The sequence below is a fragment of the Meles meles genome, chromosome 10, assembly GCF_922984935.1.
Source record: "Meles meles chromosome 10, mMelMel3.1 paternal haplotype, whole genome shotgun sequence".
NCBI classification, from domain to species: domain Eukaryota; kingdom Metazoa; phylum Chordata; class Mammalia; order Carnivora; family Mustelidae; genus Meles; species Meles meles.
In genome coordinates, this window is record NC_060075.1 from 98,001,554 (window position 1) to 98,015,298 (window position 13,745).

General features: G+C 45.1%; 1 pseudogene; it reads left to right on the top strand.

Moving 5' to 3' along the window:
- The first annotated feature begins 10,294 nt into the window (after positions 1–10,294).
- Positions 10,295–10,976, top strand: LOC123951390 (annotated as a pseudogene).
- Positions 10,977–13,745: the final 2,769 nt, after the last annotated feature.

The following is a 13,745-nucleotide window of genomic DNA, read 5'->3' on the forward strand; positions in this document are numbered from 1 at the left end:
GCCTAATTGTATACAGATACTCTAGCATTCGTCTGGAGGAAGCATCCCTGAATGGCTGGAAACACCCACTTTCAAATGCACTAAACAGGTGTACCGTGGGGAGAGGTCAGTGTCGTGTAAGACATGAGAGCTTTCACAGAACCTGAAAGCTGTTGTTCAACAGGGAAAATCAGCTCTGGATCACCTCCTTTGTTAACGGAATCCAGAATATTCCATAGTGAAGATCTTGTTTAATCTTTATTTTATCCCTGCTAATATGCAGAATAAAATCTATATTTACCTTGACATAAAGCAGTAGAATCACTAATAATTTAATCATTAATTAATTAATAGCTGGTCACATGAAAACGTAGCTTCTAGGCCTTTATTTTCTCCATCTCTTATATCATTAGATTTTGCACTACCCTCCCCCCCTTTTTTTAAGTCTCAATGTTGCTTCTTTTCAGGCCTAATTCACAGGAGTGCTTGTAGCTATAGTTTAGACCCACCAGGAATCGTCCTTCCCCTGAGTCCTGCCTGTGACTCCCAGCTCACCTTTCTCTCTGCACCACACTGTTTGGCTCTTTGAAGGTCCACATAGCCTCGAATGCAATATCTCTAACGAAATCTTTGAATAAAAGAGTAAAGAGCAAAAATGCTAAATAAAGACAAAAGAAGACAGAAAACAGAATGGAAGAAGTAGTAGTGAACAGCATAGATATAAAAAAATTCATAAAAATGTCATTTCATGTTAATAAAATATATACTCAATAGTCAAACGATCACAATAATCACTCTCTTAACAAGTCCCCAATTAGAAAATCATCAAAAAACTTGAATTCATTCAGGTAGATAAAGAATGGCAAATAACCACATGAAAACATGTTCAACTTCATTAACCATCAGAGAATTACAAATGAAAACCATAAGGAGATAACACGACAAAATCATTATAATGACAACCATAAACTGTACTGACAGCATCAAATTCTGGTGAGAATGTGTTAAAACTGGGTTTTCCACACATTACTGGTGCAAATATAACATGATACACGAAAATATAACATGTGTGGCCCCTTTGTTTTGTGAATTGGAGCCTTCATTAAACATACCATTCAGAAATTCCTCTGGTGGTAATTTAACTTAGGGAAACAGAAGCTTACATTTACACAGATCTGTACCCTGGAGTTCTTGTAGTTTAAATGGACAAAAACTAGAAACAACCCACATGTCCTTTGCCAGGTAAATGGAGAAAAAAAAAGTGATACATCCAAAGGAATGCTACTCCGGAATCAAGGAGAATGGGCCATCGATTCTTTTTTTTTTTTTTTTTTAAGACTTTATTTATTTATTTATTTATTTGAGAGAGAGAGAGGGATCACAAGTAGGTAGAGAGGCAGGCAGAGAAAGAGGAGGAAGCAAGCTCCCCGCTGAGCAGAGAGCCCGATGCGGGCTCGATCCCAGGACCCCGAGATCACAACCCAAGCCAAAGGCAGAGGCTTAACCCACTGAGCCACCCAAGTACCCTGGACCATCGATTCTTACAACAGGTAGTATGGGTGGATCTCCAGGGAATTATGTAGAGTGCCAAAGCCAACCTTAAAGGGTCCTATATTGCAGGATTCTATTTGCACAACTTCTTCAGAGTGACAACTTCATAGGGATAGAGAATGCCCCAGCGGTTGCCAGAGGCTAGGTTGAGGAAAGAACACAAGTATTACAGCTTGGCCTGGAGAAATTTCTAGCTAGTGTTAGAATGAGCCTGTGCTCATTTGGGGGATGGTTAGTCAAATCTACACAGGCAATAAAATTTCATAGAACTGTACACACACAAAAGTGCATCAATCCTGGTAAATTCTGAATTTATTTGAGTTAATGGTATGATACCAACAGGGCGCCTGGGTGGCCCAGTTGGTTAAGCATCTGCCCCTGGCTCAGGTCATGGTCCTGGATCCTGGGATCGAGTCCCATGTTGGGGAGCCTGTTTCTCCTTCTCCATCTGCCCCTTCCCCCCTCATTCTCTCTCTCTATTTCTCTCTGTCATAAATAAATAAAATCTTTAAAAATAAATAAATGAGTAAATTTGACTACGACAGTGGCTGCTGCAGGTCCTCACTACATGAATAGTTGGACGCAGGAAGTAGAGTATCTCTTGGCTGTGAAGTTGGTCATCCATGTTGTACAGGAATGAAAGGCAGGGTCTCAGTAACCCCGACAAGGCCATCATCTGTAGGGCAGATCGCACACAGACCATGGCTATAGTCTTGGGGGACAGAATAGGAATAGTATTGCATGTCGGTCTTATTGGCTTCTTTACGAATTATTTTTCCAACTCCTATAAAAGAAGTAGGAGATTAGGTTCAGGTGGCAGGTCAGGAGGCAGAAAGGTGGAAAGTAAAGGATTTGCCAAAGTCTGTCCCCTGAAGTAAAGCATTATAAGAATACAGTATACCTAATGCTCAGATAGAGGACCCCGTAATCCTTTCAAGCAGGTTTTTTATTTTGTCTTGTTTTGTTATTTATTTATTTATTTATTTATTCGACAGACAGAGATCACAAGTAGGCAGAGAGGAAGGCAGAGAGAGGAAGGGAAGCAGGCTCCCTGCTGAGCAGAGAGCCCGATGCAAGGCTCAATCCCAGGACCCTGAGATCATGACCTGAGCCGAAGGCAGAGGCTTTAACCTACTGAGCCACCCAGGCATCCCTCAAGGAGGTTTTATTTACTTCCCCTACCAGACTGAAGAGGTGAGTCTGCCAGCAAGACTCACACACAGAAGGGGGGGGGGCTTCTACATGGGGGCTGTAATTCCTTATTGATAGTAAGTGGTGACATTAATGTAAAGACTAGGGTTAATGAACAGCACATGGAGGCCACTGGCTGTCAAGTACCCAGCTTAAGCTTACGTACTGTCCATACAGGTGTTTGGTGGTGGCTGGAAGGACATAGAATGTGCCGGATGCAAACAGGCAAGAATCCTCCTAGGTCTGACTGGCAGCACATAGTGACTGCCCATCCCCTTAGCTGACCCCTTAGCTCCAGAGCTCACACCCTTAGGAACTGGGCTACAAACACCATGTTGACCCCAGAACACTCTGTTCTCCAGTGTTTCAGGCATGTCCAAGAAGGTCATCTGTTGGGGAATGTTTCCACCCTTGCTACCTCTTCCTGCAGTGAACACACTGGGAAGACATGATGACATGAGAAGCTGAGGTGACAAGCATATGGGGAAAAAAAAATCCAGTGTTGCATGGCTGGGGAGGAGGAAGGGAACTCGGTGTCAGGACTCTGCTATGGAGCTGGTAAGGGGTCATGATCATCCACCTCAAGCTTCACAGGCCATGGAGTCTGCAAACATCTCCAGCATTTAATCCATCATGAGGTACTTTGCTATGGGGCGCCTGGATGGCTCAGTCAGTTAAGTGTCTGCCTTTGCCTCAGGTCATGATCCCAGGGTCCTGGGATCCAGTCCCATGTCTGACTCTCTGCTCAGCCAGGAGTCTGTTTCTCCCTCTCGCTCTGCTCCTCCCCCTGCTAGTGCTCTCTCTCTCTCTCTCTGGCTCAAATAAATAAATAAGATCTTTAATAAAAATTTTTAAAAAGATACTTTGCTACTAAAGACAAAAAAAAAACCAAAAAACAAAAAACCAAACCTCTCAACTGCCCAAGTCATGTTCTACACTGTTGTGGCTTATATGGCTTTTGGTTTTTTATAGCCATTTGGTTGGGGCTTTAGTAGAAAGAAGAGGGGAGCAAGCAAACACTGTGTGACATATTAAATAAAAAGCCCCAAAATATCAAGCATGTAAGACTGTGTTTTTGTGACCACTGCAGAAAGGATGAATTAGTTAAAGAACTATCTTTGAAAAATGAGCTGGCCATTTGGGAAAATGGAGCCCTCAAACATTTTACCTCAATTTCATGATTTAACTTGATTTCTGAGCTGAAAGACATTGTAATTTGTGACTAAATCAGGGAATCTGAGCTCAAGCCCCTTTGGTTTTTATCCCAGTAGTGTAGTGCATGATCTCAGTCATCCTGAGAAAAACTCACTTAACCTACACCTTGGTTTCCTCATCTCAAGTTGGTGAGAATATGTATATTATGGGGATTAAAACACACGTGGGCATGCAGGATAGACCCGGGAGGCCCTGGTCCTCTGAATGCTGAAGGCTGGCTGTAGGAGACTTGTGTGTTTCTTCAGCCAAATATACTATAAGATCCGGGACTCTCTACCTCTTTCTGCTATTTGAGTTTTCACCTTTCTCTTGTATAATAAGATCCAGGTCATTTCTGGATTATAATCATGATTATTTCTAGTTTACATGGAGGAGAACCAAAGAACAAAGAGTAGTTAAATGACTTTCCCAGAGTCCCCTAGCTAATAAGACATAGAGCCAAAATTTCAACCCAGGACCCAGTGATTTTTTTCCACCAGATAGTGAAAACGTATATACCTTCCAAAAGGACCCAAACTACCGAATGCTATCTCAACACTGTATCATTAATTGAAATCTATGTCTTCCTGTCCCATGTTCTTCATTTTAGCCACTCTACCTGAGTGGCATCCAGGTAGAATAGGGCCCATTTGACTTAGCAAAAATTACTCCTCAAACTTCCCCACTGGCTGTGAATTTTCACTTGCAAAGATCTTTTTTGCACCTGTCCCACATTTCATCTCTGCAGATGTGATGCTTCAAACCCTTGCCTGTGAGCATAGCGTAGCCAATAGCATGCAGATGCTCTCCGAGTACAAAATAAAGTGAGTCCAATGAGTCAGCATTAATGAGAAATCAGTACTCAGTGAGAGGAAAATACCACAAGCACCACGAGTGCTCATGGTATTAATGCAACCTTTAAAGGAGACCTTCTGGCACATTCAGGGCACACCTTATCTCAAATCAATGTAGCGTGGTATTTAAGTTGACTAAGCATGCAAAGAGATATCTGCAGGAGATGGTGCTGCTATTTGTCTTCTTGATTCTCCACTAACCTTTGGGATAGTCCCAGAAAAGCCCTCCTTCCACCCATGCTGCCCCCAGAGTTCCCACTCAGTGTACACAGGAGATTGCAACTTGATATTCCAACAGTGTTGAAGGCTGTTGGATCTCAAAACCGGGGTTACTGCTTGGGCTTAATGAGGTAATTACTGATCATTGTTTTCCATCGAGGGGTCAGCAATGGTTTGGGCCTCCTTTAATTTATAAACTTAACATTTATTTGAATTAGTTAGTCTCTTTATATGTATCAAATAATTTCATCCCCAGGTCTTCAGAGTTCTGCTCCTAACAGTAGAAAATTATTTGGACATAGGGATCTATCTGCTACCCCGGCCCCCCCAAAGAAGTTTCTAAAAAATAGGCATGATCCCCAGTCAGGTCTCTTCTCAGGGCCAGGATGATATAGTATTCATATATGCCTCCTCAGAAGCTAACATAAGGCAGAGATGTGCATATTGTAGAAACTTACAAAAGATGATTAAGGAATGAGATAAGATATACTATAAAAAAGTTCTCACTGGGGGCGCCTGTGTGGCTCAGTGGGTTAAACCTCTGCCTTCGGCTCGGGTCAGGATCCCAGGGTCCTGGGATCGACTCTCGCATCCGGCTCTCTGCTCAGGAGGGAACCTGCTTCCTCCTCTCTCTCTTCCTGCCTCTCTGCCTACTTGTGATCTTTGTCTGTCAGATAAATAAAGAAATATATAAATAGATTGGAGGGAAAAACAGGTCTCGCTTGTTACCAATAAGAGGCTGCAAGGTCTTGATTACATCATGGACCATGTGTGCTGGATGACCGGTAGTCAATTCAGCATCACCATCACCCTTCCAAGGCCGCAGCTGCCTTGTAGAAAAGAAGCCAGAAACCACAATTCCAAAGGAGAGGTCATTCTTCTCGAACAGTTACAGCAGGCTTGTGGCTTCCGACACCTTCCTGAGAGCCACCATGCACTGCCACAGACTGACTTGTGAGCATGTCTCATACTTGCAAGCCCAGGTGAGATTGTCCTTAGCAAATTTCCAGCTCTTCCAAAATGGCGCACACCTCTATTTCCTTGTATTAAAATCATTAACACTTTGATCTACTTCGAGTTGAAGAGTGGCTCCTGTTTCCCCAACCAAACACGGACTAAACCACTGTCACTATCCTCTAGGCTTAGAACCACAGTGCTTCCATGTAGATTAGCACAGAGATCTCTTAAACACCCAGTTCTGGCTGATCTTGGCAGCCAGCTGATGGCACAATGACTCCTGAGCCCATCAACAAAAGTCAAGCCATTCTTGAGACCACAGTTGCTCTGTGTCTTGTCTTCACCCCATCATTCCTCCTAAGCTTCCCCAACATAAAATCCTCTCACAGCCATACCCTTCTTGAGAACTTTCTAGATGCTCAGATTTTAGTTAAACACTAACCCTTTTCCAGATTCGCCGGGGAGAGTCAAGATTCAAGTATAACCCAATCACCAAAAGCAACTGCCTCTCCTTTGCCCTCCTTCTTGTTTTTGGTCATTGGTTGTCAACATTATGGTCAACCTCACGCTGAAAAATAAGAGCCGTCTGAGATCTTCACCATCTACTCTTCCTCCTCGTCCTTGTCCCCACCCATGAACCACTCCCTTTAGTTCACAAATAGCATAAGCCTTTCTCTACACCCTAATGACTGCCTTCATCCTGAGGTAGAAATCCATCTTGGTATGCATGCAATGCCCTGCAGGTGTAGATTCCTGACTTTCTCAACTCTGAGAGTTGCTGAAACCACAATCTCTTACAGTAGTAATTCCTTATATTTTGGGGGGATTCCAACGTGAACCCTACAGGGCCTGCTTCTCTGGTACCACCATCAATAATGTCAAACTCCCCCTTTCGGACACCCAGCGCATCTCTGTTTTCACTTTCTGAGGACACCTGGTCTGTGGAGTATGAAGCCTTTTTCAGTGTTTTTCTGACTTAACTGATCTCCTAATGCAGTCATTTTAGATGGCTCCACTTGATCTCAACCCTGGGCTGTAGTGTGGATCAGAACCATCACAGTTCCACACGGAGCGGAGTCCAGTGAGTATGGAAACCGCCTGGCAATGTCAAGCCCACAAGCAGGTTCTTTGCCCATTTCCCACACCTGAGGGTTACCGCTTTGGCGAGATTTTTCTCCCTATGTTACCAGCGCCCAGAACTGTGACTGTGTACACTGCACACTCAGGGGATATTTTGATGAGTTGAACAAAGATCATTTGAACAGTTTCTGTAAAGTTTTACCTCTTGCTTCTAAGACTTCTGCCCACACCATCTCAAGAAGATGAGCTATCCTTGATGAGGGGATGGAGCTATTTGATAGACTTGGCTTTATGTTAGTAACATGTGTTTACATGGCAAGATGAGTTGTCATTTTAAGAAATAAGTGTAGGAAGTTCCCCCTTTCTCCTTTTCTATAAATCAATGTTGTTTTGTGTCACTGGCTGGGCAGAACAGGATTCTCAGATATTTCAGTGCCCCCATATGCCATGGGATGTCCTCCATTGAAGTCCTGGGGACAAGGGGAAGCTAGATGCCACCAAGAGCCCCTGCAGAGGGCGTGGACTCCAGGTCACCGAGGATCCCCTGAGGTCCCATGCTGCAGCCCCCCTGCTCTGAATTCAGTCCCTCTGTCCTGGGAGGAGCTCTTTTTATCACCCTCATCATTTCTACGACTTATTATTATTTTTATTTCCTCACACACCTCTTCTTCAGAGCACACGGGCCTTCGGAAACAGAACCAAGAAAAACTGTGCTCTGAATCTGGAAGTACAGATCATGTGGTCTGATGAACCAGAGGGAATGAAGGGAAACATACCCAGAGAAGGCACACACCTGTATCTCAGATGTAATTCTGTGCAAGAGATTACCTAGAAATTACTTTTGTCCTCTTTTCTTCCCTTTCTCTTCTTAGAGGGATGCTCTGGTTTTCATGCAGCCTAGTCCTCAGCAGGGGGCAGGACCCTCCCTCCCCCTCCCCAAACACACTGTGGGTGTGGCTCCTTCCTCTGTAAGCCCCCTTTGCCCCATTTCACTAACCTGTCTGTTTCCACCAGGACTTTTCCATCAACATGTGTGTCCTTGCCCTATTGACTCCAACTTGAAAGCAGCATTCCTCAGTCATGTCCCACTAATATCACACGTCCAGTACTGCACTCTACAGCCATGAGTTTAAAATAAGGGCTGACGTGTCCATGCCCCTTTCTCAGCACACAGTCAGCCCTCCTTCACCGTGGCCCTGATGCCACTGAGCTGACCTGCCCAAGTCAGTGAGACTGCCTGTTCCATCTCTCACCACACTGTGAGTACAACGAGCAAGTACAAGGAAGGACTGTCCCACCATGTGAAATCCTCTGTTCCATCACCTGGTTTCCTGTCTGCCTCTCTGGCCACCGTTCCCTCAGAATTTTCTTGAGGTCTGTATCCCTGCTGGTATCACAGCAGGAGGTGTGGCCCGGGACTCAGTCTCCTCTACTTTGCTCAGTACCCGTTTCTGTCACACAATGTGCAGACACAGCTGCGGGGGGCTTTCTGTAACCGTGTGTCTTCACTGCTCAGTACTTGTTAAAAAACTAAAAACCCTAGATAAAATCAACTTAGTATTCCTTTTACACAACAAGCATTTCCCACATAATTATTCCCTGTCATTATTAACACCCATTTCAACATATTTTCTCCTTTTAAGACTATGTTATGTAATAATTGACCATATTTTCAGAATAAAAAGAGCTCAGTCATCCAGGAGTTTATAGATTCAAAATTTTATGTTCCCATTTACCATCCCTGCATGTCCTCACCTCACCCGAAATACTTTCCTTACCCTGAGGGGAGCAACCATCCACATTTAGTGAGTGACTTTACAGAAACTGCTTTGTGCTTTCGAATCTAGACTCCAACATATGCATTGCGTACATGCATATAGTGTGCCCGAGTGTGCACACGCTTCGTACAACAAATCTCTCTCCACACCTGTATCCAGGGTGCACATCTGCTCCAAATCTATCCCTGTAACCTGGGAGGAGGAACCAACAGGAGGTTAGTTAAATTATGTGGATTTTTTGCTTTATTTGCATTTCAGTAAAATTGTGTGTGGTTTTTTTTTTAAGTTTTGAAAGTGTTTAAAAGATATCCTATCTCCGTTTCCATCTTCTGTTCTTATTCCCTATGTAGACGAGAAAGGAAATGGAGTCCAGCACTGAACAGGAGGATCACAGCCCCTCTCAGGACAGCTGGAGGAGGAAATGGACCCAGGGCTACAGAGCCTGTCTGATTCCCACCAAACATCTTGGAGAGGCACTACTTCTGATACCAGTTACTTTAAGTAGAAGAGACTAGGGACCCCGGGCATTAAGACCCCTCCTTCAGGGGCACCTGGGTGGCTCAGTAGGTTAAAGCCTCTGCCTCCAGCTCAGGTCATGATCCCAGGGTCTTGGGATTGCGCCCTAAATCAGGCTCTCTGCTCAGTGGGAAGTCTGCTTCCTCCTCTCTTTCTCCCCCCACCCCTCTTTCTTTCTCTCCTCTCTGCCTGTTTCTCTGCCCACTTGTGATTTCTGTCTGTCAAATAAATAAATTTTAAAAATCTTAAAAAAAAAGACCCCTCCTTGATGAATTCCCCAGAATAGAGCAAATGAGGTCACCAGGCTGCCACTCAGAAAGGGGCTTTGCTGGCAGGAGCATGTGCCAATAGCAGAGGAGGCCTCCTGGAAGAGCATCAAGGCTCCAGCGTGATCCAGCGGGGGTCCCTGCCAGCACCTGTCCCTGCCACCACCTGTCCATCTGCGCCATGGAGGAAGGGACTTTTCCTCAGTCTCAGCATGAATGGTACGGCTCTGGGTCCAGTACTCCTCACAGGAGGAGAAATTTGCTAGAAAAGCAGTTCCTGCTGCAGTCTTTGGATGGTTACTATAATTAACTCCTAAAGGGAAATAAAACCATGGAGATGTCTTTCTTATTGTCAACAGATCCCAGGAGGCTTTACTTCACAAATGCATATTTTTCGGGGAGTTTGATGACTTGCCTGGGAGCATTGAGAGGAATTAAGATGGGCAGCACAGAGGGTGAGCCAGCATGCCTGGTCCAGGGACCCTCAGGCTGCAGACCTGGGTCTGCAGGTCAAGGAAGCCATGATTTTGTGTCACAGAAGCACAGTGATGGCCCAGGTCACTACATATGACCAGGAGGACCCATGTCCACATATTAGATCTTTGAAATGTTAAGCATCAGTTTTTCTCTCACATAAAATGGAGAGAGTAAGCTGGGCGGTGTGGACGCGGCAGGGCGTGCTCTGAGCTCCCGGCCGGCGCTGGCGGCCATGGAGAAGGACGACCAGGGCGAGGCGCTGGCGGAGCTGCGCGGGCAGCGGCTGGGCGCGCGGGAGCTGCTGCAGGTGGCGGCGGGCTCGGGCCTGGCCGCCTACGCAGTGTGGGCACTGTTGCTGCAGCCTGGCTTCCAGCGCTTGCCACTGTGGCTGCAGGTGCAGTATAAAGGCGCGAGCGCGAGGCAAGTGGAGCACGTGCTGTCACTGCTGCGAGGCCGCCCCGGGAAGATGGTGGACCTGGGCTCCAGGGATGGCAGGATTGTGCTGGCTGCCCAGAGGTGCGGCCTCCTCCCGGCCGTGGGCTACGACCTGAACGCCTGGCTGGGGGGGGCTGGCTCGGCTGCACGCGTGGAGGGCGGGCTGTGCCGGCAGCACCTACTACCGCCGTGAGGACCTTTGGAAGGTGGACCTGAGGGACTGCCGCAATGTGTCCGTGTTCCTGGCCCCTAGCGTGCTCCCACTGCTGGAAGACAAGCTGCAGGCAGAGCTGCCCGAAGAGCCGCGAGTGGTGTCAGGGCGCTTCCCCCTCCCCACATGGCAGCCTGTGGCTGTGATGGGTGAGGGTTTGGACCGTGTCTGGGCGTACGATGTCCTGAGGGGCAGGTTGGCTGGTCAGGCATCCCCAGGACCCAGTTCTGTTTCAACCCCTGGGCCTCCCAGTTCTCAGGCTGGCTGACCATTTGCACACTCGTGGACTCGTTTAAAAAAAAAACCAACACAAAAACAAAAACTGGAGTGAGTAAATATTCCTTCCAGAATGTCCTTAGTGAGCAGGTGGCATTAGTAAGAGTGCAGTGGGACCCAGGGTGGTCCCATGTGTGGAGACCCAAGAGGATGGAGGTGCAGAGCCCCTGCTGTGATTGAGAACCTTAAGGCAGAAATCCAGGTCTTAAACTCAAGGATGAGGCTGGGGAGAAAGCCATCTGGGATCACACTGTGAAAAATGCCTTCACAAGCAACAGGGAGACCAAAAACTAAAATGTAATTCCCCCCAGGGGTTTTGTCTTCCCTTGGGTGTATAAAGGCACTGTGGCCAGCTGAGGACCACCTCCCACACATGACTCCTCATCACGTCCCTCTCCGTCTGGGTTTGGGGCTTCATATTTCTCGTCCCTTAGCTGGACCTGTTATGACCAGGGGCTTCATGCTAGCATTTTTCTTTAGCTTTCCACATTAAGATCTCAGATCAGATGGCGTCTCCTTGGAAAGCCTCTCTCTGACCTCAGTCAAAAGAATCCCTTCCTCTCCCCACCTTTGCATGCTGTCATATGGTCCCAGAGACGTATGTGGCTGTCCAGAATTGTCCCGTCTATGGATTTGCTTCTTTGTTTACTTCTCTCTTCCCAAGTACACAAGCTCTAGGACATCAGGACACCAGGACATCAGGAATTCTGTGTTGTCCAGTGCCCACTTACAACAGCATCTGGCACTCAATCCTAAGATGAGGTCTTGTCCCTCCTTGTCCAATGAGGACACAGTACTGACGGGGATTTGCTCTTTAGTTATCTGCACAAGTGACAGCATTTATGGAGCCCTTCATCTGAAAAATGCAATAGCACAATTAATCGATGTTGGTGCCAAAGTTAAGATCATGGTTCTTCTGCGGTTACCACGGGTAGGTCATACGGCAGAAGCCACCACCATCATAGCAAAGACTGTAGGCATCACTTCCAGACATCATCTTGTGCTCAAAGCAATGAGACTTTCAAACTAAGTGGCAAGCTGATTTCAAGCCCCGTCTAATTCATGAGATGGCTGGAGTAGAGAACATTTTATAAATTTTTTTTTTTGGCAATTTGCATCAAGTACGTCAGATTTCACAGAATACTTTCCCAGGGGCTTTCCAAGTACTTGCCAGAATGGAACCAACTCTAACGTTGCCAAGAGACAGAGGTCTTAATTCCAGTCCCTCCGCTTACCAGTTGATTGACCTTGAAATAATTTCGTAACACTTTTGATCTTCAATGTCCTTAATACAATGGAGATGGCCCCATGGGCTTGACATAGGTTGAGAAGATTATGGGTTATAATAGATCAATCCTGGTCCCATGTCTGGCTCTGAGGAGATACTCAACATAGAGCAAATGCCATTTGTAGTTCCTGGATTTCTTCTCATCCCAACCTTAGCAGGCAGGCAGGTTGGGGTGATAACTGAGGGAGACACAGCACAGTGGAGTGGTTCCCCACAGCTGAAGAGGATAATATGCATTCCATTTCAATGCCCTGTTTCTGTGCTCCTCCTCCAGAACATAACTCACTTTTAGTGATGTTCTCTTGGTTTTTTAAAATTTGTGTGGGCCTATGTGTTAAACATTTCACACATAAAAGCAATTACATAAACACATTTACAAGGTCCAGAGGAAACCAAATGAGATGGCAGATAAGCACGTAACCATGATCTGGTTTAAGAAAGAGACCCTAACTATTGTTGAGCATTTCCTGTTCCAGGAACAGGAAATTTCAGGGCCTAACCAGTTCGTATCATATAGATGATTCTCAAAACGACATAATTAGGTGAAAACTGAAAAAATGTCTTCTGGTCTACCACTTGTGTATCTGAAAGAAGTCCTCACACAGCTAACCATTCCTCACTCAGGACCACCTTTCTGATATCTGTGTTTATAATGAACTGGAGTTTGGATATGATTTCTTTACACATATACTTTATCTTCAACAATGTATCATTTCATCTTTGTCATTTTTTTAATTAAATACATGGCAGCCAACTTCATATATTTTTCTTTGACTTGCTGTTGTTTCCCACTCAATACTGGATTCCTGAGATCCCAGCATGCTACTGAAAATGGTTGTTCATTCTTTTTTGCAAATTATTATTTTATGCTCCTGCCCCTCCCTTGTGAGAAAATAACACAATGTTTTTTCTATTAAGCAAATGATAGATTTTGTAGTTGTTTTCAGTTTTGCTTATGAGTTTTTGTTTCTCAATGACAATTTGCAATACGTTCTCTTGTATCCTTTCCTAGTTAGCTGTGTGAGGACTTCTTTCAGATACACAAGTGGTAGACCAGAAGACATTTTTTTCAGTTTTCACCTAATTATGTCGTTTTGAGAATCATCTATATGACACGAACTGGTTAGGCCCTGAAATTGGAGCAGGGAAGGAAACACAATTCCTTCTCTATGGTGTTTACCTCTTTATGGGGATAAGGACATTATAAATAAGACAAAACATTTAACATTATGTTCATCAGGACAGGCCTAGTTGTACTGTGTGGTTAAAAAATTCTTTAAACCTAAATGGCTTAAAACTATTTTTCTTCATTTAGTTACCATTTATTTTTTTCCACTTTTACTGAGAAATAATTGACTCACATAGTTGCATAAGTTTGAGATACAGGGAGCCAAGGGCAGGCTACCCTAGAATGTGCCACTTTGCATATTAATTATTCTAAATAGAAGTTCTAAAAAAATAGTCAGTGCAAAA